The sequence below is a fragment of the Theropithecus gelada genome, chromosome 5, assembly GCF_003255815.1.
Source record: "Theropithecus gelada isolate Dixy chromosome 5, Tgel_1.0, whole genome shotgun sequence".
Classification (NCBI taxonomy): Eukaryota; Metazoa; Chordata; class Mammalia; order Primates; family Cercopithecidae; genus Theropithecus; species Theropithecus gelada.
In genome coordinates this window covers 22,144,241-22,170,550 of record NC_037672.1, presented here as the reverse complement: position 1 = coordinate 22,170,550, position 26,310 = coordinate 22,144,241, and positions in this window count along the sequence as shown.

The following is a 26,310-nucleotide window of genomic DNA, read 5'->3' as shown; positions in this document are numbered from 1 at the left end:
TGATAGCTGACATTTACATTATTGTAAATTATACTTATTGCTATAAAATGACTATTTTTTCTTATAAAATGCTTTTGCCTTACATTTTATTTGATGGATATTAATATTGTGACCTCTGCTTATCTGCAATTTTGGTATGCCTGAAAATATATTTACTCCCGCTTTGTTCATAATCATGTAGTTACACTTAGCTTTAAGTGTTTCATTTTAAATTCAAGCCATCGGGCAAGGCTTGCCATTCTGCCAGGGCGCTTGTGACCGAGTCTCTGAGCCTTTGCTCTGTTGCTCCTGCAATCTACAGGATCCTCTTTTGAGGTTTCCCTGTACTGCAAACTTCCCTTACAATACTAATTTTGTCAACTTCCATCCTTAACCATATTTTCTGTACTTCCTTCACATTTTTCTCAAAGCCACTATATTATGGCATTCATATTTTACATATGCCTTCTCACAGTAACTCTGTATTCTTTGAAGATAGGAATGGTGATTTAAAAAAAAATCTGAAGTATCCAATAATAGAGGACAATTAATGCTTATGAAACAAATACATGAATAAATGAGTAGATGGAAGCTTCTGTAAGCACTGACAACATCGGGAAGTGATGAGGTTTCTCCCTTGAAGGTATGCCAGCAGTAACTGGTTTATATATTTACACATGAATTGTGTATTTGATATATATATTACACACATATATAAACTCTTCAATCTTTATATGTATACATACAGTGTGTGCATACAAACTCCCCCCTACATATATATACACATACACATATATATACTCTTCCATCCATTGATCTCTCTACCATCTATTCATATATCGACTCCTCTAAAGTATTTTCCAATCCAGAAAGCTCTCTATGAAGACATATTTGTATAATGAAAAGTTTTACTTTTTGTCTCAGTAGACAAAATTTTCGGGGAATCTTTTGTTTCTTATAGTATTCTCCTTCTTTTGTTATTGTTTTCCAGAGAAATTATCTCTTTTCTTTATTAAAAACATATCAAGCCATGAATATTTTCTGCTCTATTATTTTCTAAGCCATTTATGAAATTGAGAAACTTCTACTTATAAGTAAAAAATCCTTATTGCCAACTTGTTTAGTTTAACTTATTAACCTGAGTCTTATGTGGACTTAGTATATGGTATTAGATATAAAATTCCTGAGACAAGTTTCTATAGTTCATAGGCACTTATTCATGTCTCCAAATAAGGTAAATGAAGAAACCAGCCAACAAAATTCTGTAAACGTCAAACCTGAATGAACTGTTTTAATATCCAATAAATATTGATTTTATATTGTGCAACTGTACTACTCTTTTAAATTAAAAATACTGTTTGGTCTCTCAATACCCATATCAATGGATATGTTTTCCTTTGATAGGCACATATTAACATTAATGAAAATTATGTTCTGGATTAAAAACAAAAAGGAAATTGTCTCCTTAAAGTTATACATTTTGTACTGCATGCAAATCACATCATTGAATAGGAGTTTGTTCATTCAATTTTGCTTGCGTGCCTATAAATGTATCCCTTGATATTAAGAATTTTTATGTATCATATGTATCTTTGGGCCATTTTTACATTTTGACTCCTTAGGGGTTTTCTTTTATCTACCTCATTCTGCATATTTGGAAAGATATAAATATACTAGATGGCACTATCATGTTTACCTGTGGTTTGACAGTAAGCATCATTCAGTAGATTCATTCCCTTTGCTAACATTTCCTGTTCCTTCTGTTGACCCAGGTAGATAGACATGGTCTGGCTCAGTTGACAATAGTGTAAACTATTTCAAGTCTTGTAGTAAAGAATGCTAGAAATCATAGGCTTTGGAACACAGTAGAAATAACTCTCTTTTTGTATTCTAGTCCTGGTGTTGTCACTAATTGTGTGAACTTGCATGAGTCTCAAACTCTTTACCCCTGAGTCTCAGACTCTTCAACAGATTAAATAAGAAGGTTGTAATGGAGAAATTGGAATCTGAATAGGGTTTTCAGAGAGAATACAATGAGAAAACTAGTGACAGGTAAGTGGAGGTGTTCTAGGCCTAGAGGAGGGAAGAAGAGTGCCACAAGGTAGAATTTCACTGGGGATATTAACCAATGTGTTTAGTAATGAAAAATAAGGTAACTCATGTTACTGTGGGCCAAGCTGTGGAAATGTGAAATATCACATTAATTTTTTTAACCTGGTTTATTTATATACCCGTATTTATCCTTTCATATTTTTTGGACTTTGGCTTAATTTGCCTTTCACTTTCACCTATATCTTGTTCAACCTTTTCTTATTCATTTGCACTAACATTGTTTGCTTTGCTTTGCTCTTTTTCCAGTATTTCATCTCCACAGTTCTGATGTCTACCTTTCCTCAGACACAGAAGAAAGAACTGTAACAAGTCACAGGTATCCTCGATGTTCAAAATACGTTGTTGCTGAAAATTTAAAAGGATTTTTCCAACAACATCCGATGAATTTATCCAATATCTCCCCGTAATGGCATGTAAATAAATGTACAATTTATTGTGTTATATTTGCTGAAGAGAAATCTGTCAAATGAGGATGTCTAGAGAGAGTAATAATGTTTTTATTCATCCATAAACTCACCAATCCATTTATTCATTAAACTGATATTTATAGAGCCCTTTCTGTGTGACAGTCACTACGCTATGGGCTAGAGACATCGTCCTCATTTCCTAGACACTTAAGATCTAATATGGGAAATGCACAGTAGACAAGCAAACACTGACTTAAATATATAATTATAAATTGTGATAGATGCTATAGAGGAAAGAGCTACCTGCTATGATAGACTACCGGGGTGGACATAATTTACACGGGGTAGTCAGCACAGCCTTTGGTGAAAAGTATGTTCTTAATTACAAGCCATGGCTTTAACTTCAAGATAAGTAATTGTTGGGAAATACTGGTCTCTCTTTGGCAACTATACTGACTGTCATTTTGCAAATCAAGCATTAGGCCATTTTTCCTTTTTTTTTTTTTTTTTGGTGATTTCTGGACTTTCATTCATTCATTGGTTTGATTCAATTCAACTTGCAGTGGAAGTGTATCAGGGATCATCTTAATTTGGAGTTTTGAACTCAATATAGACAAGCACATCTTTTTTTTTTTTAATATTCAGTAAAAATTTTTAGTGAGGACCTCTATTTATTCCTAAGAATTAATAACTTGCAATACCTGCTTAGGCTTGTAATTCATTTTTAGTGCCAATCATAATTACACAAACAATTGAACAGGAATTTGAGTTTCTATGCGCTCCCATTTTATTTATATTATTTCTACAGTTCTGCAAAATACTTACTACTACCATTTGGTTTTGGCTGATGAGACCGAATCAAGACATTTTAGCAACCTTCTAAGATCAACAGTGCAAAAAATGGTAATGTAAAAAGTTAAATGACTGGCCAAGTGTGGTGGCTCATGCCTATAATCCCAGCACTTTTGGAAGCTAAGGCAGGTGGATCATGAGGTCAGGAGTTTAAGACCGAACTGGCCAACATGGTGAAACCCTGTCTCTACTAATAATTAAAAAAAAAAAAAATTAGCCAGATGGTGTAGAGTGTGCTTGTAAATCCCAGTTACTCCAGAGGCTGAGGCAGGAGAATTCCTTAAACCTGGGAGGTGGTGGTTGCAGTGAGCCAAGATCATGTCACTGCCCTCCAGCCTGGGTGACAGAGCAAGACTCCATCGGCGGGGGGGGGGAAAAAAAAGTGAAATAATTAGCTATCTAAATTGCTAGGTCTATATTCTTTCTACTCACTTTGGTTGCTAAGTACTTCACATTTTTTGTATAAATTTTTCTTTCTTTCTTTTTTTTTTTTTTTCTTTTTGAGACAGGGTCTTGCTCTGTTGCCTAGGCTGGAAATGCAGTAGCATGATCTTGGCTCACTGTAGCCTCTGGCTCCCAGGTTCAAGTGATTCTCCTGCCTCAGCCTCCTGAGTAGCTGGGATTACAAGCTTCTACCATCATGCCTGGCTAATTTTTGTATTTTTAGTAGAGACAAGATTGCACCATGTTGGCCAGACTGGTCTTGAACTCCTGACCTCAGGTGATCCACCCGCCTCGGGCTCCCAAAGTGCTGAGATTACAGGTGTGAGCCACCATGTGCGGCCTTTTGCGTAAACTTTAGAAATGACCATTGTGGGTTGAATTGCATCTCCCCAAAATATATGTTGAATTCCCAACCACTAGGGCCTCAGAATGTGACAATATTTGGAAATGGGGTCATTCTAGACGTAAGTGATTAAGATCAGGTCATCCTGGAGTAGTGTGGGCCTTTCATTCAATATGACTATTTTCCTTATAAAAAGATAATAGAAAACAGACACATGAGGAGAGAACACCATATAATGACAGAGGCAAAAATTACTGTGTGCAGCTGCATGTCAAGAAATTCCAAAGATTGACAGCAAATCACCAGGAGCTAGAGGAGGGAAGAAAGGATTCATTCCCACAGGTTTCAGAAGGAGAATGACCCTTACTCTTTGATGTAGAAGCTGATTTTTTGGAGTAAAGGTATCTAGAAAGAAGAGAAGACTATGTAATAGTAGTACATAGTAGACTATATCTACTATAGTCTACTATAGTACTACTATTAGTAGTACGTGGGGAGACATATTCAAGCCAGATGCTCTTGGGAACTTGCCCACTTCTTTATCAGTTGCCTTATTATGCTTAGAGTGGGGCAGCCACCACTTCAATTTTGCCAGACGTGACTCTGCAATAGGTGTCTTCATCGTTACCCTATTGGGAATGGCAGACACAGGGAGCTCCTTCCTTCTAGTATAAGGCAGAACACTTAACCTTGTATGTGAATATGAGTATGCTTAATTAAGTAAATTTGATTTTTGTCAACAATACATTATTTTTCAGGGTCATATATTAATTTCTTTATTCACATGTCATTTAAATAATTCTTTCCTGCCCATCTCTCTCACTCTCAGTTCCTATTACTTCTTATCTTGTCATTATAGCTTAACATTATAATTCTTTTATTTCCTTTCCTCTTTCTCTCCCTCCTGCCTTCCCTCCCTTTTTTGCTTCCATCCTTCCATCCATCCTTTCTTCCTTCCCTCCTTTCTTTTCTTCCTTCTTTCCTTCTTTCTTTCTCCTGTTTTCTTATCTTGTCTTATTCAGGACTGAATCCCTAGCATCTTGAATAGTGCCTGAGTCTGCAATAATATACTCAAGAAACACTGGTTAAATAAATAAGTGTAAATATATACATTGTTAGGGGAAGACATATACATCGTTATGTTCCGTTAAACTATAAACTGCCAGAAACATTACTTTATAGGAACTTGAATCAATAAGACCATGAAAAAGTTCAAACAATCTAGCAAAGAGTTTGCACCAGCCATGAGATATTCACAGCAAAAATAATGTTTATGATGCTTTTGAGCAACATAGATGAACCAAGCATCTTATAGGCCGATGGTAAGTAACTCACACAATAATGCTACTCTTGGTGAACAAAAATGCCCACAGACTTGTGACTAGGGCTCAAGTTTGGGCAAAATGAGAAAAGTGAGTAGACTTGAAAGAAATACAGCTTATTTTAATATGATTCTTACCTTGAGTTCCCATGTATTTAAAAGTATTTTTCTGGAAGGTTTCAAAAGATTGTCGAAATGGTCCATGGCACAAAACAGGTAAAAACCTCTGACCTAGAGTGACCTCTAATGGTGGTGACCGGCAGCCCTAATGATGTATATATCTGTGCCTCTAGTGAAGGCGTAAGACTGAAGTAAAGCACTGCAAAGGGTTTTGATAATTTTAAATCAGAGATGTAAAGCAAATGGGTAATGTGCTATTATTGTCAGCTTAAAGGATATGGTTTTAGAAATTACAGCATTTTCCCCAAGTAGTCTTGGCTGAGATGGAGGTCCTCTCTGTCCTCTTTTGTCAAGTTAGACTTGATAGATATTTCCAGCTATTCATTAAATAATATCTAAATCATAAAGCAATAACCATCATATGACTCTCACATAACTATCTGTTTCTCAAAGAATTATAGCGCTGATGGCTTTTAATGGCCATTTACAATGCCAGAATACTCTTAGGTGATCTCCAGTGAAATCAGTCCAAATTGGTTACCCAGTGGAATTGATCTTTAGTTAAAGGTCAAATTCAATTTTACCTTCAAAATTGAGGAGACTTGGATGTGAAGGTTGCCCCTTGATAATAATCTTCAGTGTAAAATTCTTTCTGTATTCATTTTAAAAATCTTTAGGTTAAAGACAGAGGAATAATGTCATCTTCTACCACCCCCAAGTTTCAAAAGGATTGACAGATTGACATGGAGACTATCAACTAGAGATTCAAGTCATCACTGTTCATTCTATATAAAGCCCTTTAGAGAAAGTCTCCACGGAACTGCAGCGAGCTAGACTTGCTAACACTTCACCAGATATTTAAGTCTACTCATCTAGTCAAACACAATCGCTGAACATAGACATCCCGCTGGGGGGTTGACTCTTTAAAACTTACATTACTAAGAATTAGAAAACGCATTTCCCACCCCCTGCAAGTAAGGTGGGTCCCAAAATAAGAGGACAAAGGGGCTGGCTAAGCTAAGAATACCCAGTTGCTTTTTTCCCCAACTCATCTGTCAAACGATATGCTGCTATGGAATGAGAGAGACCAGAAGTCCCTCCACGTGACAAAAAACAGTGAAACATGAATAGTCATTTCAATCTTATTATGTCCAATGCTGTGATCCTAACCTTCCTACCATCCTCCCTCTAATCTAATTTCCTTTCAGTCTTTCCACGTCTTTAAGTGGCAACTGCATCCTTGGCACCTATTTTTTTTTTTTTTTTAAACAAATCCTACCTCACAGCAGGTCTATGTGCTTCAAATCCTGCTACCCAGAACTTACTCCCAATACTTACCATCTAGAACTTAGTCTCGGTAATTTGAGTAATTACGTTAAAGCAATGGTCAGATCTTGCTGCTCCTCTGCACAAAACCTTTCAGTGGCTCTCATTGTACTCAGAATGTAAACCCAAATTATCATTTTAATTTGCCTGGGTTATTGCTGTTAACTTTAAAAATAAGTTTTATTTACACCAGTGTTTATAAGGTCCTTTTTAGTCTTTAACCTGTTAATTCTCTCAAGTCCTTTTCTAATACCTTCTTGATACTGTCGCAGCCTCTCCAGCCTCCCGGTGGCTCCTTAAACCCCCAGGTGTGCCTACCTTATGGCCTTTGCTCTTGCGGTGCTCTCCATCTAAAGACCTGGTCACCTAAATATCTTCTTGTCTGATTCTCTCTCTTCCCTGACATGCTTGTTCAAATGTCATCTATTCAAGGAGGCAGACTCTGGCCATTTATTACTTTAACCAAGTTGCTCTTCCTTACCCCAGCCCTTTTCTTATTTTTTTTCCCATTGCATGGAACAACTTGTAACATACTCTATACTCTATTTTTTCAATGTTTACTGGCTACATATCAACATTATATTTCAAATCCTATAAGGGCAGGAATCTCTGTTTTGTTCACAATTCTATCTCGAGTACCTAGCATAATACCAACCCATAGTAAACACTCAATAAATATGTTTTGAATGAATTAATCTATCAGAAAATCATGTTGAGTGTACCTTCAAAATATAACTTGAATCTCTATCATATGGCATTGTCACAAACTCCTTTACCACTAACTTGGTCTTAGCCATCATTTTAATTTGCCTGCATTATTGCTATTAACTTCCTAAATAAGTTTTAATCTACACTTTTTCTTTCCCTCCTTTAGTCTATTCAAACACACGCACATACACACACACACACACTGCACGTACACCACAAATCAAACAAATGCAACAACCACGATTGTAAGCTATAAGTTAGATGGTGTCAGAGCCCTAAGTCCTCTAGTGTGCTCCTTTGTGTTTTTTACTGTGAGTAGAATCCACAGTCTTTCTACTGGCTTGTAGGTCCTGCGGGATCTACCTTCCTCACCTCTTCTCCTGCCTGACTCACTTCACTCCATCATGCTGGAGTCTTCATGGCTCCTTGAAAACGCCAGGCTCACTTTTGTCTTGGGCCATCTGCCTCTACTATTCTCTCTGCTTAGTATGCTTTTTTCCCCCAAAAAGCGTCATGGCTAGCTCCTTACAGCTTTGATATATTTGTTGAAATGTAACTTTCTCAGTGGAGCCTTCATGACCACCCCCACTTTAAATTCCCCCCGCACCCCAACATTATCTTTATTTTTTCATCATAATACTAACTGCTATATCTAATATGATGTTGCATATTTATTTTGTTCATTGTTGTCTCCGACTGGGGTGTAAGCTTCGTAAGAGCAATTGTTTTCCTCTACTTTGTTCACTGGATGTCCCCATGGTCTATAACAGTGCCTGGGACATGGTAGGCACTCAATTAATAACTGCAGGGAGAACAAAATGAAGCATGTACTCTTGGCATTTGGAAATGCTCAAAGGAAATCCATGTGTATTAGTCAGCGCCCCAGCAAGAAACAAATGACACATTTGAACTAATTTGAGCAGAGTTTAATAGGAGGACTATTTTCAAAGGTAAGGGCAGGGTATAGGGAGCCCACATAGGAGAGTATTTTATTCCCAGGCTAGAATCATTGCCAACCTCCCTTTATTCTTTTAAATGAAATCCAGAAAACAAGAGAGCCCTTTGATGTGGTCAGTCTTACTGGCATCAAGCAGTTGGAAGGAGGAGGCAGTGTAAACCCAAAGGGACAAACAGACGATATTTGGAATAATACTGTTGGCGATTTTTCATGGCATGACTGAAAGAGGGTCAACAACGTCTGACCACTGTTCATATTCTCTCTCTCTCTCTCTCTCTCTCTCTCTGTGTGTGTGTGTATGTGTGTGTGTGTGTGTGTGTGTGTGTATGCATAAATGTATGGGTGGATATTTATATATACATATGTATGCATATATATAAATAAAAATATATGTTTTCTAGAATATAATTAAATTCTCTAGAAATGCATTCACCAACTACCACTATTTACCCAACTTAAAGGGTAAAGTTTTGTTTATCTTCTAAGACTGACCTTAGGTGCCATCCTGTACAAGACTTCCTGGATTCCTAGTGGCATTGGTTAGTTTGGTGCCGTGGACTGGAGGTGGGGGTATTCATTTAATAGGTCATTATGATGTAAAATTGATGGCTTTGTGAGGAATTGTATATGACTTTCACAAATAAATAATATCAAGTGATTGGAATATTGGGAAGGTAATAGTTAAGGAAAAGTAGCAGAGCATAACAGTGGGTCACTTCAAGTAAGATGGGGAGGACATCTCTGAAGAAGTGATCTTTGATCTTAGATCTGAATGATGGACAGGAAACCATGTCAGGGAAGTGCCAGAGAGAGAACATTTTAGGCAAAGAGAAGAGTGAGTATACGGATACGTTTAGTTAATAACATTCTCAGTGGACTCATAACATAGGGAGGGATATCCAGAGAGGAGGAGACAAGGTATAAAAGTAGACAGGGACCAACTAGATGATTTGTGACTTCATAGGTCATTGAAGGAGTTGGTATTTTATTCGAAATACAGGAAGAAGCCATTACGTGGCTCTGAACCTGGGAATGACATGTTGTGATGAACATTTTTAAATATTCTCTGGTCAGTCTCTAAAAAATATAACTCCTTACTTTCATGAAAATGAGACTGTCATACCTCTATCTCATTTTATTTCTTGAAAACCATATTGTAGAAATTTGTTTTAAATTATTGCTTGTTTTTCTTTAAATTTCCATATTTTACTTGAATTTATATCAGCCATCTTATCTGGGTTTCTTCTCTATGCTCTTTTTTGGCTTTCTGAATTTTACTGCCTTTTGCAGAATTTATGGAAGACTCTTTGTTTCAGTTTAATTTCCTCTAGTTGTTTGGATAGCATACAAAGGGATTTTACATCCTTTATTGTATACAATTCATTTGTAGCACTTAAACTTAACAAATTGGTAAAAGACATAAACTTTAGAATTAGACTTGTAGATTCTAACCCTTACTCTACCACTTACTCCTATGTGTGTTATCTGGGGCAATTTTTCTTATCAGTAAAATGGGAAAATAGTATGCAGTTCATAGGGGAAGATTACATCAGTCCCTACCTATGAAGCACCTGGTGCTTGACATATTGTAAACGTTGTAAGAGTTTGCTACATTGGAGCAGTAGAATTGGGACCAACCAAAAAAATACTTCTTCCCAGAGCCTGTGAATACGACCTTATTTGGAAAAAGAGTATTTTCAGATGTAATTTGCATAAGGATTTTAAGCGGACACTAGTTTGGATTAGGGTGGGCTCTAAATCCAATGACAGGTGTCTTTATAAGAGGTAGAGATAGACACCCAAGAGGGGAAGGTCTTATGAAGACAGAGGCAGAGACTGAAGGGATGCAGCTACAGCATGAGGAACACCAGGAAACTGTTGCACAGCTGCCACAAACACTAACGGCAAGGCGTGGGGTGGGTTTCTCCTTCAGAACCTTCAAAAGGAACTAACAGGGCTGACTTCTTCATTTTGGACTTTTGGCCTTTGGCCCAGTGAAAGAATAAATTCTGGTTGTTTTAAGCCACCCAGTTTGTGGTAATTTATGATGACTGTCCTAGGAAACTAATACACACATTCAAAATGAATGTTTAAAGTACTTTAATACCTCCCTCAAACCAAGGCAAAATTCTTACCTTGTTGTTCTATTTCCCTCCTGTGTCCAATGCCCTCCCATGTTTGGTGAACTCATCTAGACTTTTACTTTCAGTTTATTATAATTGTGCGTTGTGTCTTCATATTTTTACAAATCATTCTTTAACTATTGTTTTAAGATTAACAGCCATATATTAGTAATAATTTAGATAGTCGTAAGACTTACAAATATCTTATTCACCAATGTTCCTTGAATTCTACATCTTTTTTTCTGCTGGGAAACTTTAAAAGAGAAAGCAAATGACAGGTAGGGCCCTAACAATTGGGTTTATGAGGTGTTTTGGTGCTAAACCTCCTGTAATCTATGCAGTACACAGCATATGTTTATACATGTGAAATATAATATAGGTAAATGTTACAATTATCATCATGAACTTTATCATCATCATTACATTTAAGACACTATGACATGTACGGTTGCAAACCTTCACATGGCAAGAAGAATAGGTGAAAAGCACAGATTAAAAGGTGCAATTTGTGTGTGTGTGTAATCACTTTTGCTTTTTACTTTTCAGTCCTTTTCCTACGTATCTGTCCCTCTACTTAAAGACTTAGTGTGAATGTCAATTACTCAAGCCTGAATTAAAAGAGGTGAGAAACCTTTTCTATTTATCATGTATACGATTTTCACACAACACGTCTGCAGAGCCTAGGAGCATTAAAGGAAACGCAGTCACCTTTTATTTTCTGTCCAATTATTTACATATTTTTTGGTGAAAAGTGACGGAAATGAGCACTTTTTAAAATGTATATTCATAAATTTCCAAATGAAATTGCTTAAACTGACCAGAGTAGTGTTTGGGATCTTCCATAAGCAACGCTGGCAACTGTCTCATATTTAATGGACTTATTTAAAGTGAGTTCCTGACTCACATCCATATTTTGCCAGCCATTCATTTATTCAACAAAGAATTTTGATCACATGCCCTGTGATGGGACCGGTTTTTGGCGTAGGTATTCCTGAAAGTGAAGAAAACAGATAAAGCCCCAGCTTGCATGGAGTTTTCATTCTATCAGGATTTCACTGACCATACACAAGCAAGTGAATATGCAAGTTCAAGTAATGATAAGTGTCACAAATACATTAACACTGAGAGAGACAGTGTGAAGCTATAGTACTCTGACAGGATTTGATAATACCCCGTAAATAACTATTTTTCAGTGAGTGCTTTAATTTGTTTGCTTTTCTAGCTTACTTTTAAGTTGACACAGTACAGGAAAGTTCCAGTCATCCTCAAGGGAAAAGAGGTCCTGAAAAGAGGAAACAAGGCAAGACCTCATAGAGTCAAAATTGAGGTGTTCACAAGCATTGAATATGGACAATGACTCAAGCTGCTTAGGATGAGGCACGTGGTCAGAATGATTCAGCATAAGGGATATACAACACCTTGAGGATCAAAACAAAGGTAATGTCTAGAATGTTGCTGAATATGACAAAGAACTTTTAGACTTGAACTCCAGGAATGAAGAAGATGAAGAAAAACAGACCTCAGATTATTAGCTAAGGCCACTCCTAGTTCAATCATGTGTAGTCACTGACTGTACCATCAGTAAAATAAATATATATTATATCTATTTCATTTTTCTATAATCTGCTCATTCTTCTTATTCATGTGGCTTATCAGAAAAAAATTGCTATAATCTTTAAAATTCCTATAATTAGATTGATTTCCCATGTTATTTAATTTCCTTTGAGAAAATGTATTTAAATCTAAGCTTTTTGAATTAGCTATTGCTTTAATCAGACTCCCAAGCTATTGCTTAAATTAACAAATATATATTAAACAGAAAAAAACAAAAGAGAGAGAGGGAAGGTGGACATGCTGGGATGCAGAATCCATTTTAGCAGCCAAGGAGCAACATTAGGGAGTGTCAGTGACCAAGAACCCATATAAGCAAAGATGAGGGCTCCAACAGAAGAAAGGCAATAGAGGCTATATTTACTCTATTGGACATTTTGCCCGGAGAAGTTTTAGGTTTTTACATTTTCTTCATCCATCTCTTACACTTTGATGTTCATTAACTCATTTTTAAAATGAGCCCAGAGGTTTCAGTGGCTTTGGTTTTGCTATTTAAAATGGGCAATGGTGTGCTAAACAGATTGACTCACTCTACATTATACAGAATGCACGAAATTGTCATTTTGGGAGTAAAAGACCCTTTTTGTTCCTCATACCAACACGATCTCCTTATAACTTCAGCACATCTAAATGCTTGATATCTTATGCACATCCCATTTAGATAGAGCTCCTAAATAAAAACTCTCAGCATTTTCTCTTTTGCTCATCTTATTGGCATTACTGTAAAACTTGGTTCATTCTCATTCCACGGAAGCAGCAGATTTTTATATCGATTTGATGGGTATAAAGTGAAGATAAATCTTGATGTCCATGTTGTTCTTTCACTGGGATGGAAAGCTATTGACATTGAGGGAATCAGGTATCCATATGCCTTTTAGGAAAAGAAAAAGTGCCCCAATCCCTTGCACAGCACTTTTCTGTGTGTGTGTGTGTGTGTGTCCAGATATCCCATAAGTCATACCTCTCCAAAATGGAACTGGCTTCCTTCTTTAAACTTGCAGACAAGACTTGCTCGAATCCACTGTTTCTCTATTCAGGTCCATAATAAGATGGTCTAGAAGTACAGTAAATCCACAATATTTGCAAGTGAAGATGGGTAGTCGCACACTTATCCATAAAATTTTTTCTTCAAGTTTCATTGCAATGTGATTTTTAGGAACTTGGGACATTTTCTCATGAGTCTATCATTCTTCTTTGGCAAACTCTTTTAGCTTTCTCTATTGGTACATGGGATGATGGTGGTGAGCAAGTGGAGGCTGAAGCCCTCCAATCCCATAACCACCAGAATAAATTTTAACTCATATGTTCTATTTGTTTACATATTCTTCCAGAATTCCACAGCAAAAAACGAATTGAAATTATTGTACTGGCTTCCTTGATCAGTGATATGAAATTCTAATTGTTTTCAAATTGTCCAGCTACAAAATTCCTTAAGATGTCCTAAAATGCCATTTTAAAACTCCTTCTCAGTATAGAATTAATTTCACAAGAAAATATGAGAAATCCTTAAGAAATTAAGACCCTGAACAGAAGCAAATCCAGAATGGCAATTGAGCAAGGAAGCTAAAAGCTATCTTGGTGCAATAGGCAAGAATAGTAATCTAGAGCTTTGACCTTTAATTATCACAGAGGTTAAAAAAAATAACAAAAGATTCTTGAGTCTGCTCAGAGTGGGACATGGAATAGTGACTTCCGCATAATGTCATGACCCTCAAAAGCCTATATGATCAGGGAAAAGGTATACTAGGGAAAATGTCTGCCTGTAAAAAGATGACAGTAACATCTTTTTACCACTGCCATAATGGAAAGGAAAAAGTTTTCAATGAATACGTATATACATAAAACAGTCTAAATTTATTATCAAGTTTAAATTCTTGTTTTCTATTTTGCTAAAACCCCTCAAGCTGAGAAAACAGTTTATAGTGTTCCAGATTTGATAATTGCCCCAGAAGCCTAGCAAAACCAAATACATTAATTTATATAGAAACTGTCCCTAAGCCTACTCACCATAGAATTTTCAAAAATAAAACCCAGGAAATATGAGTAGATTTTTTTTAGATGGATAAGCAAGATTTATACAGTTGACTCTTGAACAACATGGATTTGAACTACATGGGTCCACTTATATGTAGATTTTTCTTTCAATAAAGATATTGGAAAACTTTTTGTAGATTTTGTGATAGCTGGCAAAAACTCACAGTAAACAGAGTAGTCTAGAGATATTTAAAAAGTAGATATGTTATGAATGCATGAAACATATGCAAAACTATTAATAGTTTATTTTGTTATTTACTACCATAAAGTATACACAAATCTATTACAAAAAGTTAAAATGTATCAAAACAACACACAAAAACAGAGACTGGACATGGCACCATTATAGTTGAGAGAAATGTGCATCAGTATATAGATGCAGTATTAAATCATAACTCCATAAAATTACTGTAGTACATACTATACTATCGTAATAATTTTATAGCCACCTCTTGTTATTATTGTAGTGAACTCAAGTATTGCCAGTATCTGCTTAAAATGTACTGTGATGCTAATCATATTCATGTGAGCAGTTAGTCTCTCCAGTAAATTGCATATTTCAGTAAAAAGTGATCCCTTACAGTTCTCACGTATTTTTCATCGTGTTTAGTCCAATACCAAAAACCTTGAACCCATGTGTAGTGCCACTAGTGATGTTGGAAGTGCTCACAAGAAGCAAAGAACAGTCAAGATACTATATTTTGTTAAAAGTTGAATAGTTCAAGATATACCGTAGATTGAGGTCTGCAACTGTGGTTGCCCATCATTTTAAGATAAATGAATCCAGTGTAAAGACAACTGTAATAAAATAAAAGGAAATTCATGAAGCTGTCACAGTAGCTGTGCCAGCAGGCATGAAAAGCTGATATTTTTACAAAATATATTTTAATCTCATACTGAAAATGTAGCTTTTCTGTGAGTGCAAGATCACTATAAAAAAGGCATACCTATAGACTAGTATGATTTGAGAATAAGCCAAGTGATTACAGTATATGAAAAAGTAAAATGAATGTGAGTGAATAACCTAAAGCTAGAGAATTTAATGCCAGCAAAGGATGGTTCAATAATTTTAGAAAGAGAGTTGGCTTAAGAAACATCAAGATAACAGGAGAAGTAGCTTTTGCCAACCAGGAGGCAGCAGAAAAGTTCCCAGACACCATTCAGAAAATCATTAAGGAGAAAGTATATTTTCCTGAACAGGTTTTTAATGAAGATGAAAGTGCCGTATTCAGGATTTAAGACAGGGAGGGATTCGCTAATTCTATTGTTTTGTTTCAATGCAGGTGGGTTTATAAACAATCCTTCCTTCATCTATAAAACTGTTAACTCCTAGTCTTGAAGGAAAAAGATAAACATCACCTGTCAGTTTTTTTGCTGTACAACAAGAAGGCTCATACAAGAACTCTTTTTCTGAATTTCTTTCATTGATTCTTTGTCCCTGAAGTCATGAAGTACCATTGCCAGTACAGAATTGCCTTTTAAAGTTCTTTTGATATTGGACAATGCCAATGACTACCCACAATGCCATGAGCTCAACACCAAAGACATGGAAATCGTCTACTTGCCACCAAACACAATGTCCCTAAGTTTAGCCTCCAGATTAGGGGGTCATAAGGACCTTTATAGCTCATTACATACAGTATTTTAAGAAAAGATTGCCAATACTATTAAAAAGAACCCTGATAGAATATCATGAAAGTCTGGAAGGATTACACGATTGAAGATGTCATGGTTGTTTCAGAATAAAAGCCCTGAAAGCCATTAAGCCAGAAATAACAAATTTGTGCTAGAGAAAACTGTGTCCAAATATTGTTCAGGAGTTCATCAGAGAACCAATAAAAAAAACATGGAAAAGATTGTTGATATGGTAAAAAATAGTGAGAGTGGTGGGGGTGAAGGAGTTCAAGATAGGGATCTTGGAGAAACTCAACAGTTAATAGACAGCACACCAGAGGACTTAAAAGATGTCTGCTTGATGGAAATGAGTGCTCTTGAACCAGTTCAGACAATAAGGAAGAAGATGTACAAGAAGCAGTACCGGAAAGCAAATTGACACTAGACATTCTGGCAGAAGGATTCCAATTATTCAAGACTTATTTTGACTTCTTTTATGATTTACTCTTCTATGACACGGGCACTGAAACTAAAGGAAATGGTAGAAGAAGGATTGATACCACATAAAAAATATTTTTAGAGAAATAAAGCAAAAAATTCAGACGTAAATTATGACATATTTCCATAAAGTGTGCTTGCCTCTCCTGCCACCCGTTCCATCTCTTCCACTTCTTCTGCCTCTGCCACTCCTGAGACAGCAAGACCAGCCCCTCCTCTTTCTCCTCCTTTTCAGTCTACTCAATGTGAAGACAACTAGGATGAACACTCATATGGTGATCTACTTCTACTTAATGAATAATAAATATATTTTCTCTTCCTTATGATTTTAATAACATTTTATTTTCTCTGGCTTGTTTCATTTTAAGATTACACTATATAATACATATAACAAAATATTTGTTAATTAGCTGTTATATTATTAAGATCACAGTATATAATACATATAACATATATGATATTTGTTAATTAACTGTTTATGTTATTGGTAAGGTTTCTGTTCAGCAGTAGGCTATTAGAAGTTAAGCTTTTGGGGAATCAAAAACTGTACATAGGTTTTTCACCGTGCAGGAAGTCAGCACCTCTCACTGCCACAGTATTCAAGGGTCAGCTGTGTAAGAATAACAAAAGACACCATCAAAACTGACCAGACATTTTTTATGAAACAAATGTTTTCTGTGAATGAATTTATACTTGACATTTGAATGCCAATGGATATATTAAAAAGCAGACTTGATTTAGCTAAAGAGAGAATTAGTGACCCAAAATAAAGCTAATATAATTACCCAGAACGTAATACAGAGATAGGAAGAGAGAGACAGAATACAGATGATAATACTTAACATAGATTTAATCAGATTTCCTGAAGGAAATAATACAGAGGACAGAGTCAAAATATTTCAGGTCATAATGGCTTAGAATTTCCCTGTAATGATGACATTAAATCACAGATTAGGAAACATAGTTAATCCAAATTGGAGTGAATTTTTGGAGATCCACACCAATTTATTCTGTACTCAGCCTATAGAATGTAAAATAAGATCTTAAATATAGCCAGGAAAAAGCCAAACTTCCTCAGAGAAAAGATGAATATTATGTTGATTCCAAGGGCAGAAATGATAACTATAATATATATCAGTGTGTTTCCAATAATAACTTTAAAGTGATAGGAGAAATCAGTTGCTAACTTAGAACTGTACAACCGAATAACTTATCAGAAATGTGGACAAAATTATCACATTTTAAACTAAAAAGAAAGAATTTACCACTGACAGCTTGTCACTAAAGGAATTCCTAAGTGCCTTTTCCAAGAAAAGAATATTTCCTGAGAGTCTTAAAGTGCAGGAAGAAATGATAAGCAAAGAAAACAATAAGGCAATAATAAACAGACTTCAATGATATAAAACAATAATAAAAATAGATAATATATGGAGATAGAATATAGAATTACGTTTCTGGACAAGTATACATGTGGGTGATTTGCTAAAAAATTTCTCTAAGGTCCTTATGTTATTCAGGATTAAATTAATTATACCTGTTAAAATATCTAGAATCATCACTAACGGATTAGAAACAGATGACATAACTTTCGACTCTACAGAAGGATAAATGGAATAAACTTTTAAAAACTCAGTGCCAAAAAGTCAGGAAATAATAAAAAATAAGACAAAAACGCACAAAATAAGATGCCAGAAAAACGCCAATATAGTAAAAATTTCTCTAAATATAGACTAATCTTGATGGTTAAAAGATAAAATTTGTCTTTCTGGAGGAAACAGTATCTAGTTATATGCTGCTTACAAAAGATATATTTAAATCAAAATAAAAGAGTAAGGTTAAACAAAAAATTATTGAAAATTTCCAAGCATTTGCTAACTGAAAGTGTAGCTATTATTGACATAAAAGAAACTTGACATTAAGCTGGAGGGCATTGTTCAAAATAAAGAGTATCTCTCCATAAGAATTAAAGTTTCAGCTCAACAGAATTATGTATTTTAGACTTACAAAAAACTTTGAGTCATAACATAAACATTTACAGTATTAACACAGGATCAGCACTTAACACACATCATTTAGTAGTTGTTAAATTAAATGTAAAAAATAAGTAAAAATATAGACAATTTATATAAGTTGATGTATTAAAAATATCCTGCATCCAAAAATTTGAGAATATACAGTTTTATAAAAATTTGACTACTTATGAGGTCATAAGTGTGATCTCAACAAAACTCAAAAAGTCATTATTATTCAGAGCATATTCTAAGACAACAATGCAATGGAGTAAAAAATAAATATTAAAATTTAACTGTAAGATGCCAATACAATTAGAAATTGAAAAGAGGCATTTCTTTACATCACTTACTCTTCATCATTTACTTCAGGCCTGTTATAAGATATTGAAAAATATAGTACAAGGATTGAAAATGAATAAAAAATAAGATTCATTTTCACAATTAATAAGATTGTCCTCATAGGAAACTCCAGTAAACATACTAAGAATTTCTTAAAAATTAATAAGATATGTTATTGTATTTGTTGGACATAAGACAAATATATAAAAATCAATTGTATTTCTGTGATATGACAAATAGAAAATGTAATTTTAAAACAAGATAAAAATAAATGCTACATGAGAATAAAATTAATAAAAGAGGTACATGACCTTTATAAAGTTTAAAACTTTACTATTAAAGAAGACCTAAATAAATGGAGAGATATATCATGTTCACAGATAGAAAATCTCAACATTTTAAAACATCAGTTCTCCCCAAATTAATGTATACATTCAATCTAATTTCAATAAAAATTCCAACAAAGCTTTCCAAGGTGATTATAAAACGAATATGGATAAGAAAATGGCTAAATTTAGAAGACATTTCTTAAAAAGAATCATAAGAGGAAACTTGTGATATATATTAAGACATCTTATAAAAGCCTAAGAAGTAAGACAACATTATTGGCACACCTTGGACAGAAAGACCCATGGTCTAGAATAAAGAGTTCAAAAAATTAACCCACACTTATGCAAACATGATTTATGATAGAGGTGACATTTCAGAGCAATAAGAAAGGATGGACTCTTAAACACTACTGGAAGAATCAGTTATCTATATGAAAAAATATAAAATTATATCTCTATTTCAAGTACTTATTAGGCTTTAGGAGATACTTTTAAAAGGCAAACTTACATTTTTAGAATAAAATACAGAAAAATGAACTTGGCATAGAGAAGGATTCTTAATATAAATAATTCATAAAATAAAAGAGAATTAATAAATTCATATATGTTAAAATTTTTTTAAACTTCTGGTCATCAAATGGTATCATAAGAGTGAAAAGATCAGCCACAAACTGGAGAAAATTTCTGTAAAATATAGACCAGTAAGAGATTAGAATCCAAAATACGTAATGAAAATATAAATCAATAATTAAACAGTGCAATAGAAAAATGAACAAAACGCATCCGAGCGCAGTGACTTATGCCTGTAATCTCAGCGATGGGCGGATCACGAGGTCAAGAGATCAAGACCATCCTGGCCAACATGGTGAAACCCCATCTACTAAAAATACAAAACTTAGCTGGGCGTGGTGGCATGCATCTTTAGTCCCAGCTACTGGGTTGGCTGAGGCAGGAGAATAGCTTGAACTCAGGAGAGGAGGTTGCAGTTAGCTGAAATCGCGCTACTGCACTCCAGCCTGGCGACAGAGCGAGACTTGTCTCAAAAAAATATAAAAAGAAAGAAAGAAAAATGAACAAAATGTATGAATATTCACAGAACACGAAATATATGATAACATTATTTTTAATAACAATTAGAGAAATAAAAACAAAAATCACAATGAGTTGTAATTTCACAGATTGAGTAGAAATAAAAAATTTTGACAAAACCCTAGGTAGGCAAGTATTTGAAGCAAGGAAGAATCTCCCACACTATTGGTGGTGCTGAGACCAGCTCGGTCTGGGAGACCGTAAACCAGCAGTGATAGAGGAATTAAAGACACACACACAGAAATATAGAGCTGTGCAGTGGGAAATCAGGGGTCTCACAGCCTTCAGAGCTGAGACCCTCGGACAGAGATTTACCCAAGTATTTACTGATAGCAAGCCAGTGATAAGCATTGTTTCTATAGATTATAGATTAAAAGTATTCCCTATGGGAAACAAAGGGATGGGCCGAAATAAATGAATGGGTCTGGCTAGTTAACTGCAGCAGGAACGTGTCCTTAAGGCACAGATCGCTCATGCTATTGTTTGTGGCTTAAGAAAGCCTTTAAGCGGTTTTCCACCCTGGGTGATCCATGGTTTCCTTGCCTTCATTCCGGTACACCCACAACCTTCCAGCGTGGGCATTATGGCCATCATGAACATGTCACAGTGCTGCAGAGATTTTGTTTATGACCAGTTTTGGGGCCAGTTTATGGCCAGATTTTGGGGGGCCTGTTCCCAACAGGTGGAAATAACTCTGCTGCAAAAAATACTGTGGGAAAGCCTTGATATTATTTAGTAATACTGAAGATGTGAATGTCTTATAACTTCAGTTTCTTCTCTGGGTATATGTGGAGAAAATCTTACTCATCTGCACCAGAGAACACAATCAGAATGTTCATAAAGCCCATTTTAAAAAGTTCACTCAAATACATCTCAAGGGTTATTCAGCAGTACAATGTTTAAATAAACTGTGATGCACCCATACAATTGTGAAAATAGTTATGTAGACTACACACATGCTTAACAAAAAAGTCAATTTCTGAAGAATAATGTAGTATTTTAATAATATTCAAAACTAGGCAAAGTTATGATAAACATAAAATTTATATTAGTTGTTATCTTTGGAATGTATAGCTGACGATGGGGAGAACCCCAGAGAGTCCTATAATGACCCTGGTGATGTGCAACTTCTTAAGCCAGAATTATGAGTTTATTTTTAATATAATATTAAACACATACAATAATATATACATATCAAGTATATAACAATTTTGGAAAATAATGTGACTAGGCATCTAGGCAACCCTACTTCTTTTATTCAGGAGTCCTCTGGTTGCAAGTAAAATAAAACATAACCCAAACTGACCTAAGTAGAAAGTAAATACATTGGTTCAGGTAAATGAAATTGCAGGCTGGAAATGATGCTTCAAATGTTGCTCTTAAGACCATCCCTTTGCTGGTTGTTACTCTCTCCTGTTACTGGCTTCATTGGCAGTTGCTGTGTGGTGGCACAAAAGCTGCAGTAGCCCCATGCCCTTTCTAAAGAGAATAAATTTATTTCTTACAGCTCTAGAGACTGGGAAGTCTAAGGCCAAGGGGCTGCATTGGGGTGGGCCTTTTTCTTAATATGATGGAGGGCATCACATGGCGATCGGGCAAGAGCATGTCAGCTTAGGCCTCTCTTCTTTTTTGTTTATTGAAAATCATTGCTTTTTTTTAAATACTGGATTCTTTCTCCAATTTTTAACTATCATCCTATATGGCATAAATAAAACATTGGAACTATTAGTATGCTTTTATATTGGCATAAGAAAACCATGTAATTTTTAAAATAGGATTTTATATTTCTTTCTTACATCATAGTAGTCTTAAAAATGCCTCATAATTCTATAATCACATAAGCATTTCTCTTCTACAATTTAAAACTTTTTTTCTGTGTGTTACATTTTCTATTGTGATATTTTATCACAATGTATTGTATTTGTATTTACATTTCTATCATCTTAACAGGTTGGGATCCTCTTGTGGATAATGTTAAATTGACCATTGAATGTCTAATACTGTTCCTTGCACTTCGAGGGGGCAGTGTGGCATAAAAGGAACCCATATTGATTAGGAGTCTACTCAATAACATGCTATAGGACATATATTACACACATCATGTTATGTCTTCCTCATAAGAACTCTATGATATAAGCTGTATTATTCTCATTTTTTAAATATAAAGTTATTACTTTATATAACCTGGCTAAGATAAAGCATCTTGTAAGTTCCAGAGCCAGGATTAGAATTTCAGTCTATTTGAGGCCCAGAATAGTTCGTTTTTCCTCTACACTACCATTCCTAAAACTGTGGAATAAGGTCTCTGGCATTCTTAGGATATATTTTTCTGGTCCACATGATCTCTGAATTTCTTTTTGAGTTTCAATAATGATATTAAAAATACAGATGAACATATTATTGATGATCACCTTATAACTTGGTATTATGTTTCAAAGGCTAACGTTAGAATTTGTTTTCAACAACATTTTAGCATCAAGGGAACAACTAAAGTGGCAGACTGACTTTACCTTTTATTGCAGTTTCATAAATTGGCATCAGTAGACCTTGAGGATGGCTACATTCCACTTGATAAATGTTTGTTGAATAAGCAAAGTAATAAACCTGTCCCCAAATAAGAGCTCTCCCTGGTGGCAGAATTTGGGATGTTCCTTTCCTCTAATACATTCCTACTTATCAATCCTCAATTTCATTTCAAATTCTAGGTTTCATGTCCTTGAGAAGGCAGGGGCGAGGGTGGAGGTGGGGAAGGACTTGGAAGACCGAATGCCAGATGGGGATGAAAGCATCATTAGCTATCACATAAAGAAAGACCTTGTGGAAGTCTGAGTTTGGGCACTTGAGTCAATATAACATTTAGAAACACTACCTGTCTATACCAGTCCTGCCACCTTACAAGCAATCCTTTCAAAACCATGGGAGTTGAGCTACCCATTTTCTTCCCCACCTTTTGCTTCCAGCCAATTCAGAATATTTCTTTCTGCTTTCATTGTGCCTGATGAAAACAAAGGAACTCTTAAGCTTTCCAAGAAATAATCCTACTACAACACATAAAAGCATGTGCGGCAGTACAGACATACCTCTGAGATATTGCAGGTTCAGTTCCAAACCGCCACAATAAAGTAAAGGTTGCAGTAAAGTGAGTCACATGAATTGTTTTTTGTTTTCCCTGTGAATATAAAAGTTATGTTTACACTATAGTGTAGCCTAAGTGTGCAATAGCATTATGTCTAAGAAAACAATGTATATACTTTAATATTAAAAATGCTTTATTGCTAAACATGCTAAGAATATCTATCTGAGCTTTCAGCAAGCCATAATTCTTTTTCTCATGGAAGGTTTTTCCTCAGTATTGATGATGGCTGCTGACTGATAAGAGTGGTGGTTGCTGAAGGATACAGTGACTATGGCAATTCCTTAAAATGAGACAGAAATGAAATTTAACCCATGAACTGACTTATTGCTTCATGAAAGATTTCTCTGTATCACTCAGTGCTATTTGATAGCATTTCACCCACAGAACTTCTTTCAAAATTGTAGTCAAGATCAAGTAAACTTATGCATTAATAATATTCTGACTTCTTTGTTGTCATTTCAACAATGTTTACAGCATCTTCCCCAGGAGTAGATTTCATCTCAACAAACCATTTTCTTGGCACATCCATAAAAAGCAGATCCTCATCTGTTAAAGTGTTGTCATGACATTGCAGCAATTTAGTCATCTCTGAGGGTTGGAATGAGCTTCTAAACTCTTGCTAATGTTAATATTTTCATGTCCTTCCATAATTCTCAAGGGTTGTTTTTTTTAAAAAAAATAGATTCAGAAGGTAAACATGCAGATTTGTTACATGGATATATTGTGTAATAGTGAGGTTTGGGTTTCTCATCACCCAAATAGTAAACATGGTGCCCAATAGGTAATCTTTCAACCCTCACTCCCCTTTCATCCTCCTCCCTTTCGGAGTCCCCAGTGTCTACTATTTCCCTTTGTATGTCCGTGCATACCCATTATTTAGCTCTCACTTGTAAGTTAGAATATATGGTATTTGATTTTCTCTTTCTGAGTTATTTCACTTAGGATAATAGCTTCCAGCACCACCAATGTTGACATAATTTCATTCTTTTATGGCTGTGTAGTATTCCACAGTCTATATATATACACCACATTTTCTTTATTCAGTCGTCTGATGGGCATTTAGGTTGATTCCATGACTTTGCTATTGTGAATAGTGCTGCAGGGAACCTAGATGTACAGTTTTCGATATAATTATTTCTTTTCCTTTGGGTAGATACCCACAGTAGGGTTGCTAGGTCAAATCTATTTTTAGTTCTTTGAGAAATTTCCACAGTTTTCTTTTGTATTATTTTTAGCATTTTTTATAGATTCATAGAGTACATGTTGAGATTTGTCACTTGGGTATATTGCATAATGCCGGAATTTGGGCTTCCTGGGAACCCATCACCCAAATAGTGAACATAGTACCCAATAAGCAGTTTTTCTATCCTTATCTCTCTCCCTTCGTCCCCTCATTTGGAGTTCCCAGTGTCTACATTTTTTCCATCTTTATGTTCATTTGTACCCATTGTTTAGCTCCCACTTGTAAGTGAGGACATGCAGTATCTGATTTTCTGTGTTTGCATTATTTTACTTTGTATAATGGCCTTCAGCTGCATCCATGTTGCTAAAAAGGACATGATTTTCTATTTCTTTTTAACTCCATATATTCTCCATAAAGGTTTTACTTTTCTTAATGGCACTAAAAAGGTGAACCCTTTCTGGAAGACTTTCAATTTCTTTGCCCAGAGCCTCTAGAAGAATCACTGTCTATAGAAGCCATAGCTTTACAAAATGATAAGATCTTTCAATGTTAAGACTTGAAAGTTGAAATTACTCTTTCATTTATGCACTGCAGAATGAAATTTGTGTTAGCAGGCATGAAAACATCAATTTTCTGTACATCTTTGTTAGCTTCTTGGGTGACCAGGTGCACTGTCAATGAGCAGAAATATTTTTAAAAAAATTTTTTTTCTGAGTCATAGGTCTCAACAGTTGGCTTAAAATATTCAGGAAACCATGTGGTAAACGGGTGTCTCATCATCCAGGCTTTGTTGTTCTGGTTCGAGTGTGCAGATAAATAGATTTAGCATCACTTTTAAGGGCTCTAGAATTTTCAGAATTTTAAATAACCATTTGTTTTGACTTAAAGTCATTAGATTCCTTAGCCCCTAAAAAGAAAGTCAGTCTGTCCTTTGAAGCTTTAAAGCCAAGTGTTGACTCCTCCTCTCTGACTATGAAAGTCCTAGATGAAATCTTCCAATACAAGGCTGTTTTATCTACATTGAATATCTGTTGCTTTGTGTGGCCACATTCATCACTTACCTTGGCCAAGTCTTCTGGATAACTTACTGTAGCTTCCATATCAGCACTTGCTGCTTCACCTTGTACTTTTATGGTATGGAGATAGCTTCTATCCTTAAACCTCATCAACCTACCTCTGCTAGCATCAGATCAGATTTTTCTTCTTCAGCTTTCTCTCCTGTCTCAGTCATTGTAGAATTGCAGAGAGGTTTTGGTTTAAGGGAATGTTGTGGCTGATTCGACCGTGTATCTAGACCACTCCAACTTTCTCCACGTCAGCAATAAGGCTGTTTTGCCTTTTTTTAATTTATTTTTTTATTTTATCTGTGTGTTCACTGGAGTCGCACTTTTAATTTTCTTTGAGAACTTCCTCTTTGCATCTCCAACTTAGCTTTGGCACAAAAAGGCCTGCCTTTCAGCCCATCTTGGTTTTCAACACGCTCTCCTCACTAAGGTGATCATTTCTAGCTTTTGATTTCAAGTGAGAGACATGCAACTTTTCCTTTCATTTGAAGAGTTGGGGCCATTGCAGGGTTATTAATTGGTCTACGTTCAATATTGTTGTGTCTCAGGGAACAGAAAGGCTCAAGAAAGGGAGAGAGAAGAGGGAACAACTGGTTTGTGGAGCAGTCAGAACACACACATCTCTTAAGTTTGCCATCTTACACGGGCACAGCTCATGGCACCCCAAAACAATCACAATCGTAACATCAGAAATCACTGCATCACAGA